The 23839-nt window shown below is 43.4% G+C and overlaps 1 protein-coding gene across 2 annotated transcripts in view; it reads right to left on the bottom strand.

The window, feature by feature from the left end:
* The window catches only part of MCU (mitochondrial calcium uniporter), a 774118-nt gene that overhangs the window by 30384 nt on the left and 719895 nt on the right, over nt 1-23839 (bottom strand). The gene's annotated exons all lie outside the window — the stretch shown is intronic.

Below are 23839 nucleotides of genomic sequence, written 5' to 3'. Positions count from 1 at the left end.
GAAGCGTGTGGCACAGAGGCAGAAAAGTCACAAGAAAGGGCAGAAAAGGTCACAGAAAACGGGGGGAAGCGTGTGGCACAGAGGCAAAAAAGTCACAAGAAAGGGCAGAAAGGTCACAAAAAATGGGGGAAACAAATGGCATAGAGGCACAAAGGAGAGTAGAGGCAAGAAAGCCGAGTACAATCAGTGGAGCAGAACGTAAGAAAAACGGGTACAATCAGGGGAGCAGAGGCAAGAAAAACGGGTACAATCAGAGGAGCAGAAGGCACGAAAAACGGGTACAATCAGGGGAGCAGAGCAAGAAAAACGAGTGCAATCAGGGGAGTAGAGGCAAGAAAAACAAGTGCAATCAGGGGAGCAGAAAGCACGAAAAACGGGTAGAATCAGGGGAGCAGAAGGCAAGAAAAACAGGCACAATCAGGGGACAGGAGGCAAGAAAACTGGCACAAATCGGGGGCAGCGAGGGGGAGCAGAAGGCACGAAAAACGAGTGCAATCAGGGAACAGAAGGCAAAAGAACGGGCACAGATAAGAATGCAGGCACATGGGGTAGACAGGCAACAGCGGTCACAGACACCAGGAGACAGTATGGGCAGTACAGGGAAGATAGAACAGACAGACAGTGATACAAACCTAAGGCCTACCACTGGCCACCAGGAATGAGGCACAGGTGGTAGCCTGCGGGTGGAGGAGGGCCTCAACTTCTACAGCAGCGGCAGCTGGGGCAGGGTCATGACACAGGCGGAACTGTGTGGTGGGGGAGCGACCTACCAGCAAGCTGAACTCCTCAGATTGGCAGCACGGCTTTAACACGCCACGGCCCAATATGAAGTCCACCACCTCTTAAGCTGCTTCCGCCACAGTCAATGCATTCCGGACAGCAGATTGAAGGGATATGGCATAGGTTCTCTGTCGGCACACTCCTGGACAATGTGAATAAGTATTTAAGCAGGAGTCGAATGTCTCACGCAGCCTCCCTCTTCTCAGACTTAACATTTTTGTTCCGAATGGCAGCTTTCTCATTTACCTATTAGTGAACCAGCATGTATAGCCATTGATTGGTCCTATATGTGCAATGTTTACTCCTTCTATTAGGGGACCGTTTACTCTTAGTAAACCATCACTGTGCTCAGGATGACATTCCTTGCCCGTAAATGAGGTAACCCAGGTACTTAGTTTAGCGGCCCTAGCTTTTCCTGTTGGCAATAATGAAGAAGCAGTGTCATAATTCAACCAACTGTCCCAGTCCCTCAGAGGAAAGCCAATGACAATTAACCATGTTATGAATATTTATGTAACCCTGTGAGTCATGTATTGAGTTATTATTACATGGTAACGTTACCATGGAATGTATGACGTTACTTAGCATGCTATTACTTCGCATGCCTTTACTACAAAGTTTTTACTTCGCAAATGCCTTTACTTAGCAGTTTTTTATTACGCATACCTTTACTTCGCAAAATCATTAAAAAGCATTAAATAGGCATTACTTAGCAGTACTTTATTCGCAGGATTTTACTACGCATAAAGGTTCTTTTTTTTCTTTCCATACAAAGCAACACTACCCTCCAAGCCCCTTACACTTCCCAAAACACTACCCTACAGATACACTACCCTAAACCCTAAAACACTACCCTACACTACACATACACTACAACACTACCCTAAACTCTAAAACACTACCCTACACTACACATACACTACCCTAAACACTACACATACACTACAACACTATCCTAAACCCTAAACACTACCCTACACATACACTGCAACACTACCTTCAACGCTAAAACACTACCCTACACTACACATACACTACAACTCTACCTTAAAACACTACCCCTACACTACACATACAATACAACACTACCCTAAACCCTAAAACACTACCCTACACTACACATACACTACAACACTACCCTAACCCCTAAAACACTACCCCTACACTACACATACACTACAACACTACCCTAAACCCTAAAACACTACCCCTATACTACACATACAACACTACCCTACACTACACATACACTACAACACTACCCTAAACCCTAAAACACTACCCCCTACACTACCCTAATCCACTACCCTCTACACTACACATACACTACAACACTACCCTAAACCACTACCCCCTACACTACACATACACTACAACAGCATCCTAAAACACTACACCCTACACTACACATACACTACTACACTACCCTAACTACACTGCCCCACTTACCTCTCTCTGCCCATGGTCCACTCTTCTCCTGCGAAGTAACAGCATATGCAAAGTAAAGGCATATGCAAAGTAAAGGCATATGCAAAGTAAAGGCATGCTCAGTAAAAGCATGCAAAGTAAAAGACAATGATAAGTAAAAGATGCTAAGTAAAAGAAGTGCGAAGTAAAAGATGCGAAGTAATGGTTGTTAACCGTTACCATGCTCTAAAAGAACTGCCTACCTTGGTCCTGACCATGGTGTAAGCATCAGCCCACAGTGGGGTAAGTCAGGCTGCCTGAATGTACGCATGATTTTAATTATTGTCCACATATGAAATGTGTTGTTTGCACTGTCACCAGTGAGAAGCATGTGTGCTGCTAATGTTTTTATTTCACAGAGAACGACTCCTATAATTAATATCTGATATAATACTCTATCCCTAGGAAACCGCCTTTGCCTGGTGTAGGTAAGAAATCTTTCTTCCAGCTACATGTAGATGTGCTCATCAACTTTTTAGGGATCCTGTATCTTAATGCCCTAATGAATGCCCTGGACCTTTCTGCCATCTGTTATGGGCAGAAACAGGTCTGCAGATAATTGGATGTTGAAGCTATTGGGCCCACAAACATCCCCTGCTCTATATCCTCCAAAACACGTATTACAAAATCCCAGACGCTGCCTTTCAGGCACTCATGGATGAGATGCAAACACTGCTATGGGACTGCGGCCACCCACGAGTAGCACTTCAAACTCTACAGCGTAGCCAGTACAATGGGGAATTGTCCTCCCAGACATACTGACCTACTATAGGGCAGCACACCTAATAGTTATTAATGAATGGGGGCATGCACCTGGTGATCACCCAACATACACTCTGGAGAGGCTACAATTCCAGAAGCACTCCCACTTACACTACCTCTATGGAGGCCCTGGAATGAGAAGTTAATTACCCGCAACGCAGAGGGAGATTGAAGTCTGAAAAGAGACTGATGAAATGGGAAAAGTGATTAACTAAATCCACGCCGCTATGGGAGGGTAAGCAACTGCCCGAGTTAGCGAAACTGCAGGGCTTTAAAGAGTGGAACACAATTGGGTTCACAACAATAGGGGACATAATAAGGAATGGAGAAATCATAACCTTTTCAGAACTCCAAAAGGAGTATAGTTTGTACAATAAACAACAATACAGATACATACAACTCCAACATGCCTGGAGAGCGCAAAAACCTGATACAACATATCCCGAGTACGCACCGTTAGAAGTCGGACTGTTACAGGAGGAAATACTGTAAAAGGCAGTGTCCTGGACATACAAAAAGATAATTAATAATATTCCTGATACACTATCCCCACTTAGAAGAAAATGGGAGGAAACGATTCGTACACTGGAAGACATCGCGTTAATACATCACAGAGCAGTAGCGATTAAGCTTAGGCTACGCCCAATACAGTTCTAAGTACTACATAGGGTATATTATGACAGAGCGAGACTCCATGCCATGGGCGGAGCACAGACTCCAGAGTGTCTACGATGTAGCACGGAAAAGGGTTCCTATACCCATACTCTGTGGGAGTGTCAATTAATATGCAGGTATTCATTACGGATAGTGACATAGCTTAAATGTAAATGTATTTGTACTTGTATAGCGCACAGCTACCCGCAGTGGGTTTCCCGGCGCTTGCTTAGGGAACCCGTCCTGGTGAGATAACCCCGGCAGGGTATCCACAAGGTGAAAGCCAGGCATCCCGCCGCGAGGGGCCGTTGTGGAGATTAAGCAAGCTATTGCCCAGAGTCGCAGAGTGTGAACCCGTGAGTCGAGAAGGCACCGGAGCGAGAATTATCGAGTCCGTGGAATTTTTGAGCCCAAGACCCGCCGAGGCGGGGAATTGAACCCTGGTCCAGGGCCGATCTCAGCTTCCGGGTCTGCCGCCTCTAACCCCTGAGCCACACTTCTCTCTTAACAATGTACTCGAAACACAGATCCAAAAGGATTCAAAATACATTCTGCAAGGTATAAACAAAGATGTTGATACTCCCAGACACAAATTACTGCTGAGTAACCTAGGCATCATAGTTGCTAAGAGAGCTATGCTAAATACTGGGGTAGGGCAGACTTGCTCACCATGGCTGTATGGCGGGCAAATATGGACCTATATATGGGGGCGGAAAAAACAGTATACGCGGCAAGAGGGTGCCCCAGGAAGATATGGCAGTCATAGCGGAGTTATTATAGCTTAGATTTGATGGATGAGGGCCCGAATGAGACGCAGTTTAGTACACAGGGGTCCACACAAGTGGCGTAACACACTCTGGGTCCATCAAGGGGACATGCTAAATAAGACATGACTATTGTATAGGATGGGAGGGGGGGGGGGGCATGTCAAAAGGAATTGTTTCATGGTTTGGTCTGCATTTCTACAAATAAAAGTTTATAATTTTGTAACCTACGAGATACACCTGTTGACGTTTTGGCTGATTCTTAGAAAAATAAATATAAACAGTTAAATAAAAAAATTTAAAAAAAGAATTAACCAATTGGTACATATTGCATTAAAATATCTCCCCAAAATTACGCAATGTGGCATAACAGCATAATGTCAGTAATTTTGCGTAAATTTTGTTATGTGAAATTATGAAGGTGTAATTAAAATATCAATCGGGATACTCTTGAGTGCTCTTTCAAAGTATTAATCCGAAAGAACCATTTTTACCAATGCTTCGCATTCTGTACCATGTTCAGAAATGACCCAAGACATTGCCCATAAAAAGCAGATCAACATGTCAAAGCCTTCTCAGCATAAAAAAAATCTAAGGAGTGCTTAAGTTTTCCACGCAAATTATTTTAGGGCAAACAAACAAATCTTCATATACTGTAGAATGTTGGCCAGCCTCATAAATGCCGGACTTCACGAATCAATGATGGAGGAAGAACTTTTAGATAAGTGGACAAAATGTTGATGTGGAACTTGGCATCTACATTAAGGAGTGCAACACGTTTTAACAAAGAATGGAGTTATAACAATGTTTTTTTTCTCATAAATGGGGTTAAATGTCTTGGTGTTCCTGGCTGAACAAAATAATTCTATAAGGACATCTACTGAAAGAGCCCCACAGGTTTTAAGGCGGTCTCTTGGGAATCTTCCAAGTCTGGAGCCTTAGGTTTAGAACTTCTTCGGTAATTTTTCGGTTTGTTCCATTTCTTGAAGTTTAGAAGTTGAATCTATGTCAATTAAATAGGCTGGCCTTATTGTGACCCTGGATAACTTTAGTAAAGCTATTGGTATACATGTATAAAGTTTACAACATCTAGGACTGCTTAGGTACCAGAGGGATTTGTTTCCTGCAAGTTCTCATACTTCATCTCAGGTCCACTAACATGCAACCGTATTACCTTTTTCATAGAAATGGTGTTTAAAGAAATATTAGGGGAACTATGTCTACAACTTGCAGATGCGGTGCAGTACCAGTTATTTAACATCTAGCCCCGGGCTCCTGCTCTCACTCCAAAGCTAGCTATTTCCTCATGAACAATATAAATACTGGCAGATACTCTCACAAAGGATTCCTCACCTTTTTACCACAGACCCCAGACTGGATCAGCAACCTTTTCCAGCAATTGTTTCTACGTGCCGATAGGTGTCCCAATCAAACTCTATGATGGCCCCGTCAAGCATCTGGAAGTGATGCAGGGAGCGACATATAGGTGCCACAACTTTGCAGTGATATGGGTTTACAACAAAGCATTCCATGTGGTCAAACGTGGAACGTCAGAGACAGATACATATTGAGGCAGTGTGCAGAAATAGAACATGGAACTTTTTTAACAACTAGACGCCCACCCCACAGAACAGGATGGAAGAATCTGCAGTTAAAGAATCCAACGGAAAAAGGGTTACCGAAGGTTAAGAAATGTGTGAATCATCATTTGAGTAGATTACAAAGCAGGACGGCCTGAAATGTTGAGGGTGTGAGGAGTGGGACTTCAATACATGAAATGCAGCAGGACCAAGCTGGCAATTAGTCCTCCCTATAGACATGAGAGTTAAGGCAATAATTCCTGGTCACTTTGTGGATTGACACCCAAGGACCCTGGCAGCTGTCTAGCACTAGCACACCCCTGTCCAAGGTCAAAGTTGTGGCCTTACTTCTGGTAGAAGGAGCAAGGCCTTCAGGAGGATCTTTTTTGGCCAAGACAGCATATTTTTATGTAAAGAATGAGCCATATTGGTAAGGCCTATTTTTGGACTGCTTAAACCTTCACATCATAACAAGGTTGGGCATCTACTACTAATTCAGCCCAATATGTAAAAGCTAGGGGCCCAAATGATGCAGCTTCTCCTTCTCCTTCTCAGAGGGATGTAGTGGAGAGAAGATAGCTTTGAGTGGGACGGCCTGCCTCACTTGGAAAGGCCAATACGACCTTTTCCAAAAAGGATGCCTAAATCCAAAGCTCCAGTTTGTAAGGAAAGAAGGTGGGATATAGTAGTTACACTGACAGCAGCTTGAGTTCACAAGTGGTAACAAACAATGGGAGCTGGTCAGGCTGAAGTAGAAAGAAGAAGGAGGTCCAACAATTGACCTTTAACCCAGTAAAGCCTTGGTGGACCAAGAATAGGAGGAACAGAAATCAATGAGAAAGCTTAGTTTGCAGGTGATGGACCGAGGGTCTTTGCACCACACCACAAACTTCGTCCAAAATAGATTGACTGACTTCATGAACAGCAAGGGAGTAACCTTGATGACATCCAGTATATCCGTAAGAAGGCGCATGCCTCTCCACAAGTAGTGTGGGACTCATTTAAATCCATAGTACGGGGAGAGACAATCAGCTTTGCAAATTATAAGAGGAAGAAAATCCAAACAGATTTTAAGGAGAGGCTAAATAAGATTAGGATAGCCGAGATAGATCTATCTACTGCTTGCTAAAACAACGTAGGAATAGAGGATGCACAATTACATCTAGTTACTGAACGCTCTGGTCTGCGTATCCATATTGCTGACGAAGTTGCGGCAAAATTCAAGCAATATAAAACTGAACGCTATGAATACAGCGAACGTACCGGAAAAGTCTTAGCTCAGCGCCTGCGACAAAAAGCCTCAGCTAATGAAATACAGTGCGTTAAAGACATGAATGGTGTTTTTCATGAACGTAGGGAAGAAATATTAGAGGCATTCCATGATTTTTATAAGACATTTTATAATGATCTCAGTAATGAAGTTGACAAGACTCTTAATCCTGTAGATTATCTTAGAAGTGCTAACCAACTTTCATTGTGTCCAGAAGAGACAGATTTATTTATAAGGCCAATAAGCTGGGATGAGATTGAGAAAGCCATTATGAGTCTTGCGGCAGGTAAAGCGATGGGGCCAGACCAGATACCTCTTGAATTCTATCGGACATTCAGACATATGCTTAAACCAGAGCTGTTAAAAAATTTTAATTTAGCGTTTCAAGGAAAATCTCCCGATTCTTGGTCTACTGCCACTATAGTTGTCTTTGTAAAAAAGAATAAGGATCCAAAAGAATTAGGGTCCTATCGTCCTATCTCCCTCATCACCGCAGATAGCAAGATCTATTCTAAAATTCTTGCAAATAGATTAAATGATGTAATGGCATCTTTGGTCTCTCATATTCAACATGGTTTCATTAGACATAGGGATACCACAGATCATGTTAAACGTGTTATAACATTATTGGATTGGGCTCAAGCAAAGGAATCCCCAGTTGGGGTGATTCTACTTGATGCTGAAAAAGCGTTTGATAGGGTCGACTGGGTATTCCTTTGGACGGTACTACAATGGAAGGGCTTTCCGTCACAATTTATTAAAGCTATACAAGCACTCTATTCTAATCCCAAGGGTGTAATAAGATTAGGCACTGATACCTCTAGACCCTTTTTAATTACTAGAGGGACCAGACAGGGCTGCCCCTGCTCCCCGCTTTTATTTGCTCTTTATTTAGAACCCTATTTGAACAGACTAATTATGGAACCTGATATTCCATCAGTTCAACTCTACGAGGTAGACCATAAAGTTCTCGCGTACGCAGATGATGTGGCCATTGTAACCTCTGATGCTACCACTGCGCTACCTAAAATAATTGAAGTAGCTCGAGAATATGGTAAATTTTCCGGATACAAACTTAATATTTCAAAAACCCAGATCATACACTCTGAGATTGGTACACCTACTGACATCCCATTAAGTTCTACTGGCACATATCTTGGCGTAACTATTTCTCCTAAAATCGATGACATTGTTGGATTAAATTTGGATCCTTTGCTCATATCTACTAACATAACTTTAGAAAGGTTAAATAATTTACACTTATCTTTACATGGACGAACCAATGTAATCAAGATGATGATCTTCCCAAAATTTCTTTATCTTTTCCGAACTATTCCCCTATTTTTTTCAATGTCTCTTTTTAACAAGATTGACAGGATGCTGTCCAGATTTTTGTGGGGGTACCGCCGCTCAAGAAGATCTTTAAAGTGGTGTACTCTTCCGCAAGAACGTGCTGGGTTGGGATTCCCGAATTTTAGACTGTATTATTGGGCTATTACTCTCAAAGCAATCAGGGTGCTATTATTCCATGACCATGTTACCGAAACCTCTATGGCACCCTCTATTTTTGAAATACTAATGGGCGCTGATGTGCGTCAATGTCTACTGAAGTTCATGGAACCAAGTTACTACAAAAGAACAAAATTCAAGGTGTTTTTATCTGCTTTCTTAGTTTGGAGACAAATCAATAAAACCTTGCGGATAACCTCAAAGCTCAATTTTTATACACCTATTTTTGGTAATACGTCATTACCGGGGATTTTTCAAGATATGGCAATATATCGGTGGCAAATGAGACAGATCCATTTATTGGGGCAACTGTATCAAAATGGGATTTTTGTGTCTTTTTCTGAACTTCAAGAAACATTTGGCCTTTCTAGGAATGAATTCTTTAAATATTTACAGATCCGTAGCTTTTTGGAAAAAAAAAAATCTGTTATATAATGATGCTATGGAGACTATTGATATTCTAGAGAGCTGTAGGAAGAACAGCCGTATTGGTACGATTTATCAATTAATGGTTAATAGGTTGCAGGATGATCTTGATCAGCGGGCCCAGAAATGGCAAAGAAAATTAAGCATAGAAGGAATAGACTTGGCAAGGGCCTTTGAGTTGAGTAATAAAGTACTAATTAATAGTTCTCTTAAAAGTCAACACTATATGTCTACCCTAGACCTCTACTACACACCTGCTAAACTAGCCAAATGGAAGGCCACGAAAGGTATTAATTGTAGCCGTTGTGGAATCCTAGCAGCGGACTCATGCCATATGTTTTACAGCTGCTTTAAATTGGCGTTATATATAGTTAAGATTGAAACAATGTTGACTAACTTGCTCAATGTTAATATTAAACTATGTCCTTCTTTGATTATTTTTGGTATTTATTTTCCTTCTGAAAACTTATCTGCTGATCAAGAATACTTTCTGTTTATTGGAATGGCTGTATATCGTTTCTGTATTACTTCTAGATGGCTGGATATAGATTCACCTACATTTGAACAATGGCTGGGAAAGCTGCTAAATATTTATAGAATGGACAAAGCAGTTTATAAACTGAAAGGACAGAAAAAGAAGATCTTTGCTCGGAATTTATGGTCCCCTATTGAAAATTGGATCTAAACCTAATAATTACTGTTTATTGCAATGATATTTTTTTTTGTTTTTTTTATGCCAATAATGTACCAGAAACTATGTGAATGACGGTCGCTGATTAGAAGCTGTTTTTGTCCTTGTATGTTTTATGCCTCTGCCACAAAATAAATAAAAAATATTAAAAAAAAAAAAGAAGGCGCATGGCTGTTTTTTGCTCAGTCTCCACACTTGGAGGTGTAGGTTGTGGAGGTTCCGGTGTAGCGTACAACCCTGCCATATTGTTGAATCAGCAGGTCTTCCCGTAGACAGAGCCAATGGGAATGGAAAGGGTTGGAGGGCTGAGGAGGGAGAGATCGGGGGAAAGACCCTCAGTCTCAGCAGGTACCAGTGGAGTATTAGATCTTCTGAGCTCACCACAGGGCTAGTAAGATTGAGCTTGCCCCCCCCTCCTGAGCTAATTCAGAACTCAGGGAAGAAGAGGCAGAGATGAGAATGTATAGCAGAATCCACAGGCTTACTGAAGGTGGAATGGTCTCCAAGGGAACACTGAGGCGGACCCTCTAGAAAAAAGCAAAAGCTCAACAATGTGTTCTTGAAGGTTAGCGAAAAGTAGTACTAAAGGAATGTCCCACTGAATAAAAACCACCCTGAACTACTTCTGGGGGCAGACACCACCCAGGACTAGCTAGAGGTACCCTGCCAGTAATCAAAGCTTTCTGGCTCAGCATGCCTTGCTGCAGTACCACATGGAGGTTATTTTGTGCATAAGGACTTGCACAGGACTACCCTCGACGGAAGGAAGAAAGGAAGTGAGAGCCAGTAGGATGGATACAACTCCTGAAGACTGATGTGGTGCCTCTCCACTAACAGATTCCAGGACATTAATCTCCACAATATCCTGGTGGCCTCCTCGTTTCAGGGCAGAGGCATCAGTTACCACTGAAAACTGGATGTGGTAGTGGGAATGCTCAACTACCGGTCAGGCTGCGATCCTTCATCTACTGATTAATGTCCTGGGCCACATTGCCTGATATATATGTTGCCTGAGAGGTATCCCAAGTGCTGGGCCACTGAAGGTGGCGATTGCACTGCAGAGCCCATATGTGCCAAAGGCCACGAGCCACTAGCAGGGTGCACGAGGTTACCACACCAAGAAGACACAGAATCTGAGCACAGGCTGCCCTTCCACAGTCAGTTGTTGAGGTACAGACATGTGTGCACTCTTGAACTGCAGAGGTGGCAGCCACCACCGGCAATACATTCTTAAATACCCATGACACCAAAGAGCAGGAGAGTAAAAAGTGTTCTTTCACCACAAGAAAGCCCCCCGGGGCAATTTCTATTGCATAGACGTAATGGGGCCAGTAGTTGCCGGTTCTGGAAACTACACACAGGAACGACCAACAAACCTAGTATTACATGCCATACTACTTATGGGGGAGGGCAGACACTTAGTCACATGGCTATATAAAGCCGTTCGGGAACTACTACTCAAACCCTTTACTGCACTGCATCAGACATGGGAGGAAGACATAGGTCAGTCGTTACACGACAAGGAGTGGGAACAGGCTTTTGAATACCCCAAAAAGGTTTCCAGAAATGCACGCTTTAAGAATACACAATTCAATATCTTACAAAGGGCATATTTGACACCAAAGCGCCTACACCTCTTCTATCCAGATACGCATTTCCTGTACCCCCGGGGCTCGGCCCCAGCAGCGGACTTCAAACACATGTTTTGGGGGTGTCCCACATTACAACAGTACTGGGATTACATTCACAAGACACTCCAGGCATCCACGAATGACCCAGGGATCATGTCGTGGGAGGCATGCGCAAAAGGCGTGTTTAGAAGATGAAAAACAGATAAAGTACAGGTCTGATTCATATCACTCTCCCTACTCCTGGCGAAAAGAGGAATAGCCATGCATTGGCGAGCCCCCGAGGGACCCCCAGGTGAGGCTTGGGTGGAAGCAGTTAAGAAATGGGGGGTGGCTGAAGAGGAAGAAATACGGGATGAGGAAGTGAAAGGGACACAAACATATTTCCATGGAATGGGCACAACTACTGTACCAATTTGGACAACAAACTCCACGAGACGACCCAGACGAGGCACACCAAACCCAGGCACCACCCGTCACACTGATAAGCCCTCTTAAAAGACATACTGAGGGACACCCCATAGCAACTCTTGCGTATGAGCTCAATTCCAGATTAGCGTCAGGGTGATAATCACCTCCCCCTTATCCCCCCGCATTCAAGGCCGTAGCACGCTGAATCACCAGATTAACTTCGACAAAAGACCTGCCCCCCCCCCTCCCTCAGTCTGCACATCCCCCACCCCCAACCCCGTATCCATACCCCAGTTTAATGCCCCGGTTATTGGCCAGGGATAAAGGCCAGGAATTTAGTATCGACATTAGTTAGCAGATATATAGCCCAACTCTGGGGACAGAAAACCACGGCTCCTAATGACACCAACATCATATCTAACACACCACAACTATGTGAACATATGAATGTACTCTAGGACAAAACAAATGATAAGAGGCTATTACGTGTGAAGATCACCTCTAATGTACAATCTACTGCCACATTAATGTCAGTCTATTTCAGTATGTAATTCATGTGTGAACCTATGCTTCTTTGTATCAACTATCAAAATCTAAAACAAATTTAAACAAAAAAAAGAAAGCATAGGATATGTTTATTGGACTGTTACATGAAAATATGTTATCACAGAAGTCCAAAGACACCACCCAATCCCCAGGATCTAGGGAACAGAAGGGCTAGGACAGAGACCGCATCATAAATGTGAGGAAGGTGTTCAAGAACAGAAGGGACAAAATTGGTCCAAACCCACTGTCTGTTAGGGCACCAAAATGAATTGGAGTAGCACCAATGCTCTTCTTAGGAACTTTTGGTCAGGAATGGCTGAACCTCTTTGGCAAGAATGGAGGTATGTGCTGCAGAGGTCGGAGCAAAAACTGGAGGAGCTGTGGAGTGGTACGTGTGTGACAGAAAGGGAAAGTCTTAACCATGATGCACAATATGCAGGAGCCACTCGTTCAAGGTAACTGCATGTCACTGGGCAGATGAGGAATGGCCATGTTGTTGGTTGACATTACCTCGGCCACTAAAATGCTCACTGGAGCCCGGAAACTACAGGATGGGCTACAATGGCGGTCTCTGCTGTTATACCAAACCTCAGACGTAACCCATGAATTTCTGGTATCGTGACTGGCTACTGAGAAAGGAAGCCAAAGGAGAATGCCTTTGAACAGCTATCTTTAAACCACTATAAAGCTGAATCTGCCCTTTCTCCAAACTGCCTACACCCTTCAAAATGCCTTTCCATGACAGATTCCTGCACATATCTGGAGAAATCCATCGCGAGCATGCAGGTGTGTTGACAAATAACTATACCAGTGTCCATACCACAGCATCCACAGTATGTGGTGTCCAGCCCAGTCTGCAATTTGTATTTGTCTATGTCCTGTCCATTATTAACTGTGCCAAGTTATTTCAAAACTCCTCTCGCCATATCTCAGAGTGGTTCTGTCCAACAGGCAGACCGCATGCTGATCAAAATGCCAAACTGATGGAGGAAAACATCCTTTTGCCAAGCTCTTCAATTGTCTACTATGAAGGGAAGGCATTTGGATTTACTTTGCTGGCCAAAGCTTGCACTACAAAACTTTCCGAGTTGGAGTGCCGATTCAGCCACAAAAGGCCTATGTTTCCTAGCCATTTACAAGTGGTGCTGAGTAAGTCTTCCACACCACAGTCTTTGTCTTTCGTGGCTACAGTTAAAAGTAGCAAAAGCTAAAGTTGAAGGGCCATGTTGCAAACTGTCTGTAAGCGGATTAGCCTTAGTCTCCATAGGTGCCAACTGCAGCTCCAATACCTTGGTAATCCAACATAACACTACAGTAAAGGAGGCGCTCACCCTGGCGCATGGGTTCCGAATGGACAGTCTAATTCCAGCTCTGGTGATATATCAAGAGTACTAGCATTCTAGATGTCCAAATTCTGTCAGTCGCTAATGTGGCGAGGGAGCAATAAATTGTCCACCTCTTCCTCATTATCTTTGTGATATGGAATATTCTTAAGATCATGTATGGCATGCGATTCAAATAAGGCCTGAAGTGGTTAAAAATAATGGGGAAGAGGGACTGCTGGTGAGACTTCGAACACCACTGACTGTGCCTTCGTATTTTGTAACAATAACATTGGTTGAGATCTAGCTGAACTCTGCCCCAGATCAGAGATCAGCGCTGGACCAACTTGAACTGGTATGGCAATCCTCAAAGGAGTAGATGCTCAGTCCAGGGCTTGAGGGTGTTGAGCCCAAGGCCTAACTGGGTACGTTGGCACCAAGGAAGCCCTGCCAGCAGAAATTTGACTGAGGACGGTAGACCCACAGGGCCCGAAGAGGCTCAAAGGTGACCTGGAATCATTCAGAAAATTTGCAGCCTTACATCCTTGAATGATCTGATATGAAGTTTAGGATGGATTGACAAATCGTGGAATGGGGTCGAAGTCAGACAACTGGTGCAGCCGTTGCACAATCTCTCCCTGGAGCAGGTGTGAAAAGGACATTCTTCTGGACTTCTATTTGCAACGAAATGTATCCTTAGACTTCAACTTGAACTTACCCAAGGAAAAGACCTGGCCAGGACGGAGACTGGAACCAGATCCACACATTGGAGTGCAACCAGCCTCAATTTTTGGTCATGGTGATGAAGACCTTTTTCTCTCACTCCTTGATGGTAGTCATGTGCATCAGGGAGCATGTCATGGGACTTCAAATCATGACTGTATCCAAGACATCAAAAACAGACATCGTTAAGAGTCCATAAGCGACATTTGCTGCCTGCAGGTGTGGCAAGGCTTGAAGTCCGACATCTTTGGGGAGAGACATACCTAGCACACTTTCACCAAATAAAACTTATGAAAATTAGTGAAGAACCAACAAAGTTTGGGAATGAAACTCCAGACCCATGTTGAAGAGCATGGAAAAAAGGAACTGACAATGTCTAAGAGTGGTGCATAAACAGAGATCTGTGCTGTCATTTCTGTGTGCAGGGAAGGAGGATGTGGAGCATCGGCCAGAGCGGCTGACTCAGGAGCTTGGGATCGGGGTTAGAGTTTCCGCTTCAGCGCAACAGCCTGTGATTCTGGGCAAATCACTTCATCTCCCCATGACCATGGACAGTTCCTGGATACCCTCAAATGCGATGAGCTGCACTATAAATCCACAAACTAACTTGAACAGGATGAGGCTGCTTCGGAGTCTGATTGCACCACCTATCAAGCACCCAGGAGCAATTGCTAGAAAAAGTTATGGTGTTTGGGTGAGTTCAAAAAGTGAGGACTCAAGTTAGAAGAATTCATCAAAAGAATGGAAAAGTTTCAAGAGTCAGAACCTATTGTGCTTACAAGTGTAGCTGATTGAGACAAACTGCAGCAGTACACTGAGACCTTACTGGGAAAACCGTTTCTGTGGGGACTCTGAGGTGTAATGTGGTACCACAGAGTTCATAGAGAGAAAGAGTAAAAGATTTTTTGTGGATGAGTTCATGAAAGCCTGGCTTCCCTCTGGATGTGGTGGAATAGGGCGGAGTAATTTTCTGCGAGCAATGACACTTGAAGAAAATAAACAGTGATGTATCAATTAAAGGGGGAAAGCTGGCTGAGGGTCCAACATTGCAGAGCCTTTCAGGATAATGAAATGGAACTGGCGGAGTTCTTGGGAGTGACCCTTCCACAGAGGAAACCTTCAATAAGGCCCACCGTAAAAACTTGCAGAGCACTAAGTAAATAATCGATGGAGGACCAGTGCCCCTCTCTATAGTGCAATATGGAGGAAATTAAGATATGCATTCGTTTAGAGGAAAGAGAAGTGATTCCTTGAAATAATACATGAACAGTGTGGCAAAGATAAGTAACATCAGAGGAAAATAGAATGAAGTAAACTCAAATTTAAGAGCCTATGTTTGTTTTGATAGTGACTTTTGAGACAAAAATGGCATTTTTAACTGCTGTTATCCTGTATTGGTATGTTTTATACATTCACATGCTGGAATCATTCCTAATCTTCCAAGTCCTAGGGTACCATAGTAAAGTATTATGTTTAACCATCATAGATAGGCTAGGATGGCAATAGGCCATCAGTTTCATAGCCTATCTATATTCTTTTTGAAATAGACCCAACTGGTGCTAGCACCCTCTAGAATTATCCCAAGAGAGGCTTAGTGCCTCAGATTTTCAAGCAAAAGTGGGAATAATATCTCTATCCATAAGTAGAGCCACTCAGGGAAGGAGAGTGGGTTGCATGTGAATTAAGGGGAAGATGGGAAAAGCGTATGCATAAATTCCGGACCATCACGTCGAAAGGGCATCCCACCACGACCCTGGAAGGGGGTATCGACTGGCATAGAACTAGCATTTGGTGTTGCTGTTTGTCACAGAGATCTAGAGCTGGTTTCCCTCACAGTAATATTTTGTCCAGCTGTAGTTGGTCCAGTTCCCACTCATGGTAACTGTCTATGGGCTGCTTAGTGTGTCCGCTAGGGTGTTCTGTACATGTGTTTGCCCTGCAAGGATATCTTGTGACCGTGAGCCAACTCCAAAGCTCTTGGGCTTCGTGAGAGAGTGTTCGAGATTTGGTACCTCTTGCTTGTTGATAATACATGCTGGTCATATTATCCATCCATAGAAGCACAGAGGATCCTGTTATTCTTGGGAGAAAAGCCTGCAGGATGAGAAAGATGGCTTTCAGTTCCAGGCTGTTAATGTGCATAGTGTTTTGACGTGCAGATCACTTTGTTTGGATCTGTAGGTCCTGCATGTTGCCTGCCCAGCCTTCCAGTAAAGCATCTGTGGTGATGACAAAATCGGGTACCAATGACAGAAATGTGAGGCCTTGTGATAGATGGGAACTGTGAGACCACCACATTATTGCGTCCATCATCCTTGGGATTATGGCTTTCAGGTCCCCCAAGGACCCTTCTGATTGAATCCATTGGAGCTGCATTTCTTCCTGAAATTGTCTCATCTTTAGGCGTGCCAACAGGACTAGGTCGATTGTGAAAGAGATCATACCCAGTTGTGCCTTGAACAGCCTCACTGAAACATACTTTTTTCTTGATGTTTTGTGAGCCAAGTCTACTAGCCTCCTTTGTCTTTCCTGGGAGAAGAAGGCTTAGTTGAATTGTATCATGGTCAGCTCCTAGAAACATCAGTTTGACTGGGAGTAGTTGAGGATTTCCCCCGATTCACAGTGACACCCAGCTTGAGAAAGAGGCAGGCAGGCTTTCATAGCTCTGCCAGCCTGCCTTCTGAGTCGAAGCTTTTAGCAGCCAGTTGTCTAGGAAGGGGAATACCGGATTACATTGTTTCCTCAGATTGGCTGCTACTGGGACCAAGAACTTGGTGAATATGCAAGGGGGCTGACATAAGGCTGAATGGGAGGAGGCTGATTTGGTAATTGAAACCAGCTACAGTGAAGCGGACATATTTGCAGGGTTTGGGATGAATGGAGATAGGGAAATATGCATCTTTCAGGTTTAGAGATGTCATGTAGTCTCTGCTGTTCAGGAGGTGAAGGATGTTGGAGAGAATATTCATCTGAAAGGATTGCTTGTGGAGGGATTTGTTTAATTTCCAGGTCTAGGATGGGTATCCATTCCCCTGATTTGCTGCTTATGAGTAAAACACAGGAGTCGAATCTTCTTCCCTTTTGAGCAACCAGAACTTTCTCGATTGCTCCTTTGGCAAGCATTATGAGGGCTTCCTTCATAATAAGTGAAGACTAGGGGTGCGTGCTCACCCTGGTGGAGTGTTTGGTGGTCTTTTAGTAAACTCTAGGGTATGGCCATAAGTAACTAGGTCCAAAACCCATCTGTCTGAGGTAATGCTTTCCTAATGATGGAGGTAATTGAAGATATTTGCACCTACAGGGTGAGACGCAGGTGGTGTAGCTGGGTGCGGTCTTTGTTTACGACCTGTGTCCCTGTTCTGAGGTGGTGGCCTTATGCAGGGGCCTTGCTTTGTAAAACCAGCTGTGGTTCGATGAGGGTATGCTTGCTGTTGATAAGTAGGCCAGTATTGGGGCTGGCATTGCTGGGAAAGTTGGTATCCACCTCTGTAGGTTGAGAAACCTCACCCACATGCCCCTCAAAATGGCAACTTCCTATGCTGAAGGGTGCAGAAGACTTTGCAGTGTCAGTGTCCAGCTTAATGGCAAAGAATAGCATATTCCCTTCATAGGCCATATCAAGTACTTTGGATTGAATTTCAGGCCCATAAGAGATTGCTTTAAGCCATCCCTAGTGCCCAAGACAGCTGTGCCTACCAGCTGACTGAATCCAATGGAGGCGATGTCCATGGCACAATCTATAAACTAAGAGACAGTGCGCTCACCTTCCTGTAAAATATTCCTAGCCTCTGGTCTTCTATCTTTAGGTATCAGGTCAATGAGGGAACTGATATTCGACCACATCGGCCAGGGCAGCGGCCCAGAATAGCCAGGGAGTTGGCCGCATGAACTGTGATGGCAGCATGGTGGAAAACCTCTTGCCGATGTTGTATCAATGGTGTCCTTTCTTGTCCGGTTGCCAAGATATAATAAGAGCAGACAGGTTTTTTGGAGCAAGATTGTGCCACTTGAAAAATTACTGAATCAGGTTTGGGGTGTCCTGTCAGACATGCAGAAAAATCCTCTGGAACCCTGTACTTGCAAATACGTGGCAGAACCGCCACCACTGTAGCAGGGTTTTCATTAGTATGACACACTTAGTCGATGATGGGCATTGCCCGGATTGACTATGATTGCTTCTTGAAATCAAAGTAAACAGTTGGACTGTTTAACAGATAAAGGGAGGTGGAACCTGGTTGCGGCTCCATCTATAAGATTATGAAACCCTCGGATGTCCTCTAGAGTCTCAAGACAGCTAGGTTAGACCTATTTAAAGTGTGCATGTGTGGCTGCTTGTCGCACGGCGCCTGGCCAAAAATACATGCACACTTTAAAAATAGGGCTTTGCCAGCCCACCCTCCTCCCTGCTGAGTGACATGCTGCTGTCACTCAGCAGTGGCACCTGCCCCGTCCTGATGCTCTGTTCGGGACAAGGCATGAAAGATAAAAAGGTAAAAAAATTACCATTTTTTATTCATCTCAGGGGCTTGTCGGGGAGGGGGGTTAAGTGGGAAGTCTGATGGGATTACCTGCTCTCCTCAGCAGTCCCTTTACAGGACTTAGCTCTCCTATGAAACCTAGAAGAGGTATCAATGGCTTACTCTGAAGATGTTATCTGAGTTTGGGATTTTTGAAGTCACAAGTTGCAGCCTCTTTTCCCTATCCATCAATGTTTTATGAGAATGTGCGACAAATCTTGCACTCTTACCTTATGTTGGGTGTAGAGGCAGCTAAGGCAATCCTTATGTGGGTCATCCACATGTAACATTTTCTTTCCACAGGTCTTGCAGGGACGAATAATGTCAGACATTGTAACAGTAGATAAAGCGTTCAATATCTTTCTTGAGGAAAAAAACTGAGCAGAGCTTTAGAAAAATTCCTTCACACACGACATGCAGTGAAATTTCTGAGGGACTAAGCCTCTCTTGGGCATGTTCTAAAGGGTACTAGCACCTGATTGTTCATGGTTCAAGTTTGGTCCTTTTTTTTTTAAAAGAGCCTAGCTTGGCCATTAAAACTGCCATTAAAGCCTTTAGATAGTTATAAATTCTGCTTTACTATGGTACCATGGGACTCCCACTTTGAAGACAGGGAATGATTCATTCATGTGAATCTATGAAAGAATCAATGCTGGATAACTTTGAATTCTGGGCTTCCCATGGCTCAAAGACTAAGTGGAATGAAAAATGATTGTGTACAGCTTTTCCTGAGACATGATCTTCTGAATGGGACACAAAACAATCTTGGTGAATAAAGGTTCATGTTTACCTACCCGGACAACAGAGGCAAGGATCAAATTTCTAGAATGACGACACTGACTCGGATCAAAAAAACTTTTGGTGTTTAAACGGTGTGAATGTCTAAGATGCTCGGATGACCATAAGATTTGACTCGCACCCTCTTCTCCTCTCCCCCTTAGCCCATATGCTTGTTACCCCCCTGCTCGAACACCCATGTTCTACCATTCACCTGTATCATCTGTTTGTACATTATTGTATATGCTGTGAAGCGCTCTGATACCCCTGGGTCCAGCTAGCGCTATACAAAACTAAAGTAAAAAAATAAATGTAAATGTAAATGTAAATGTAAGCTGTTTTATAGCGCGCTCAATTACTACCGGAGTATCCTGGCGCGAATGACCGCTGGGGAACCCGTCCTGGCTTTCCCTGTGAGATGGTCCCTGCTGGGTATCTCCAAGGCGAAGCCAGGCATCCCCGGCGTCTGTGGGGGGCCGTTGTAGAGATGAGGCAAGCTTAATGCCCAGAGTTACCGAGTGTGATCACTGACCAAAGTGGGCACCGAGGCGAGAATTATCAGTCCGCTGACCCTGGTCCACGACCCTGCCGCGTCGGGAATCGAACCCTGGTCCCGGGCCGTTCTCAGCCTCCGGGTCTGCCGCCTCTAACCAGTGAGCCACACCTCTCTAAATAAATAAAATAAATAAGTGGGGAGAATGTTGGCTGAACTAGAAAATTCTGACAGGCATGAATTGGTCACCGGAAGGGCAGCCAAGAAAGGGAAGATTAGGAGGGATGGCACTAGAAATCACATTTCCTCCTCTGCCCGGGCTCCACCTTGATACTTTAGGGCATAAGCAGGACCTGCCACACTTGGTTATTGAGGCAACTTTGGTGGTTGCCCATTTTGAGATTCAATTTCTAGGGAATCTAAGATCCTATCTGATGTCCCTATGCAAGTCAAAGAGGGTGCAAGTCAAAACCTTACTTTGTTTTGATACACAGATTTTGGTTATATAATTGTTCTGGGTGAAGTGTAGTTTGAAAAACTGAGTACTTCTTCTCTTTTACTCTCAACTCCTCCAAATCTTCATGCAGATATTCTTTATGGGTGGCGTATCTTACTGCTTTAAATGCCAGTAATATGCTAGATTTACAAGTTCTTTTTCTCCACAAGTGAATTTAGGTGCTGAAATCTGCCTGTATCACTGTTTTAATCTTGTGACTAAGCAAAGATTTACATCTAAAACACTGTGGTTCCCCTCACTATTATTTCCTTTTTATGCCTCCTCTGACTTTTCTTGTGTACTGTAACTACTTTCCTTCTCACCACTCCTATCTTGTGGACAATACATTTCCTCACAGAGGTCCTGATTCTGTCTGCAGATCAAATCCATGTAAAGGAATGAATATTTCGCATTCCCATGGTTTCCCAATGCTGGGGAATTTTCATTCCAAATGTGGAACTGCATCTTTCTCAGTAGGAAACAGAACTTATTTACGCTCTATGGCTTATTATATCAAATTTCTATCATATCTAATGTACACATTTTATTGTTAATTAAAGGCTCTTGGTATTCAGTCTCCTTGGCACCCACATGCTGGTCCACTCTTAAATCATTGTGTTTGTTCTTGTCTTCATTTGCAGTCCCAGACTATTATAAGCAACTACACTATGGAAGATTGACCTATCTTTCTTTGATCTTGTCAGATATAGCGATCAGTTGTGTGGTCCTAAATGTATACATCTCTAGAGAGTGTTGGATACGTACCCCAGTAAATAAGTGTGATCCTGGCATCCCTGGGATATTTTTGTAGAATCCTCTCCCACAAGCACCACCTGTGGCGTGCGTCATCTTCGGATCCTCATCCCCTGTACCTAGTGCGAGTGGGTGGCCTCAACACACTTTGTAAGTGGAGCAATTAAATTAAGAACGCGGGATTGTCAGTGATTTTAAATTGTCTGCCAGGTCCTAACTTGCTCTACTACAGACGAAGTGCGTTGAGCCCACCCATCTTGCACACTTCAAACTGAAGAAAACCACTGTGCCTACTGTGCACAACCTGAATCTTTCAGTGCAGGTCAAGTTGGAATACAGAGGACAGACCATCATGCATCTCTGAGACTGGTATTATAGGTTCTAACCTGGACCAATCCCAACAATGCCTTGTATTGAGACAAGAAAAAGTAACCCTAATTCACCATATATTACTACTGGCTACTTCACAATTAATGACATGGGACCTTTGGAGAACCCACACTTTCAAACGCTCACAACAAAAAAAAAAGACATTCTTCCTACAGCAGAATTTCCAGAGTATAGAGAAACGTATTAACCAGACCATCTTTTAAGAGACTGTTCTACCCCCAAGAAAGATCTCCTAATTTAGCAATCAAGGCACATAACAAGCAATGCTTCTCCACTTACTTTCAGATAACTCAATGAGTTAGACCGATCTGATAGTAAGTGGGTGACTTAATGAGTTATGCCGATCTGAAAGTAAGTGGAAAAGCATTAATTTGTATGTGCTTTGACTGCTATTTTCCCCTGGTGTGGTCTTCTATTATTCAGTTTACAGGGGTCTCTTGTACTATGTTGCCATACAAAAAGAACTGAAATGACACTGGTGAACCTTACGACACCAATAAGAACATATGCAGGGAGCAGGGAAACCTGTTAAAATTAAAATAATTAATTGGACATTCTTTGACATCATGTAATTTGTTTGGGATGGTGGGCATCAATAGTTTTAAACCAGGGATGGTTTACTGGAAAACATTTTTGACGTTTTCAATGGTCCAAACTATGTGAAACCATTTAAATGAAATGTGTGCTTTGTTCATCTGTGTTATGTAAAAGTGCGTAAAATTGTTCAAATTTGTAAAACAGCTTATGTTTGTATTATATTTATGTTGGTAGATATTTGGTTTAAATGAAGTGTATTGTGGGAACAAACGAATAGTCGAGGATGTGGCCTTGCCGCTAGAAGTCGCCATTGAAGCATGGAAACCGAGTTCAAGTCTCGGCAACGACGCTCAAACATGCTGTGATTCTGGGCAAATCACGTAATCTCCCCGTGCCTAACAAAAATGAAAGTGTCCTTCTGTAAAGAAACTGGTGCTCATGTAAAGCGCTCTTATACCATATTTCTCGGGCCTAGTTCGCGCTATATGAAAGTCTAAAAAAAAACAACAACAAAAAACACACACTTAAAAGCCTTAAAGAACTTTCATTAGAGAAACAGGGTTTGACATGATGAAAAAGCTCATTGTGCCATTAATTGTCGAGTAACAGCAGTAATTATGGTGGATGAGAGTTATTTTTGTCTCATTTATTGTACCCCTTCCCCCATTTTCTTGAATGGGGTCAAAGCTCATCTTTTGTTGATTGTATTGAGGCTCAGCCCAGGGTGTCAGAAGTAGATATGGAACAGCTAGTCTTCCATGGTTTAGTCCCATTCAGGATCTCTTCCATTGTTTGAAGGTTCTGCACCTTGTGCACGCACTGGACTGCACTTCTAAAGCAGAAAGCCGAGTTGTGGCCAGAATTCTGGGGCTCGATGAGGTGGCTAACTTTCCAATCAGGGAACATCTATGGCGTCGATCTAAAATGTAAGCATTTGAGAGAGGAAGTGAACTGTACCAATGTAGCAGAACACTTCCCACATTCGAGTCTAGAGTTCATTCACAGAGCAGAAGAAAGCAAGGAGGGTAACGCATGAATGTGGTCACTGGCTTCTGCCTGGTAATGTGGGAAACAAATGTTATTTCTTTTGTGTTTTCCCTTTGAATAATCAAGCCAGGAGATGGTGACTTTTTCCAGTATTTCAGCGATGCAAAAACCAGGAGTTCCCTTGAAGCAGTTTAGTTATACTACTCACCCGAATCGTCTATGGTAGGGTTTGCCGCGATATCTATTCGGCCTTATACAGGCCCTCCAAATTCGTGAAGTATAAAAAAAAAAAAGTAAAACCTATACTGTTCTTGAGGGTTTATCTAAATTCTCATTATGCTACAGAGTTCGGACAA

This window comes from Lissotriton vulgaris, chromosome 5 (genome assembly GCF_964263255.1).
Source record: "Lissotriton vulgaris chromosome 5, aLisVul1.2, whole genome shotgun sequence".
NCBI classification, from domain to species: domain Eukaryota; kingdom Metazoa; phylum Chordata; class Amphibia; order Caudata; family Salamandridae; genus Lissotriton; species Lissotriton vulgaris.
The sequence above is the reverse complement of the archived record's forward strand: the minus strand, read 5'-3'. Positions and strand labels throughout refer to the sequence as shown.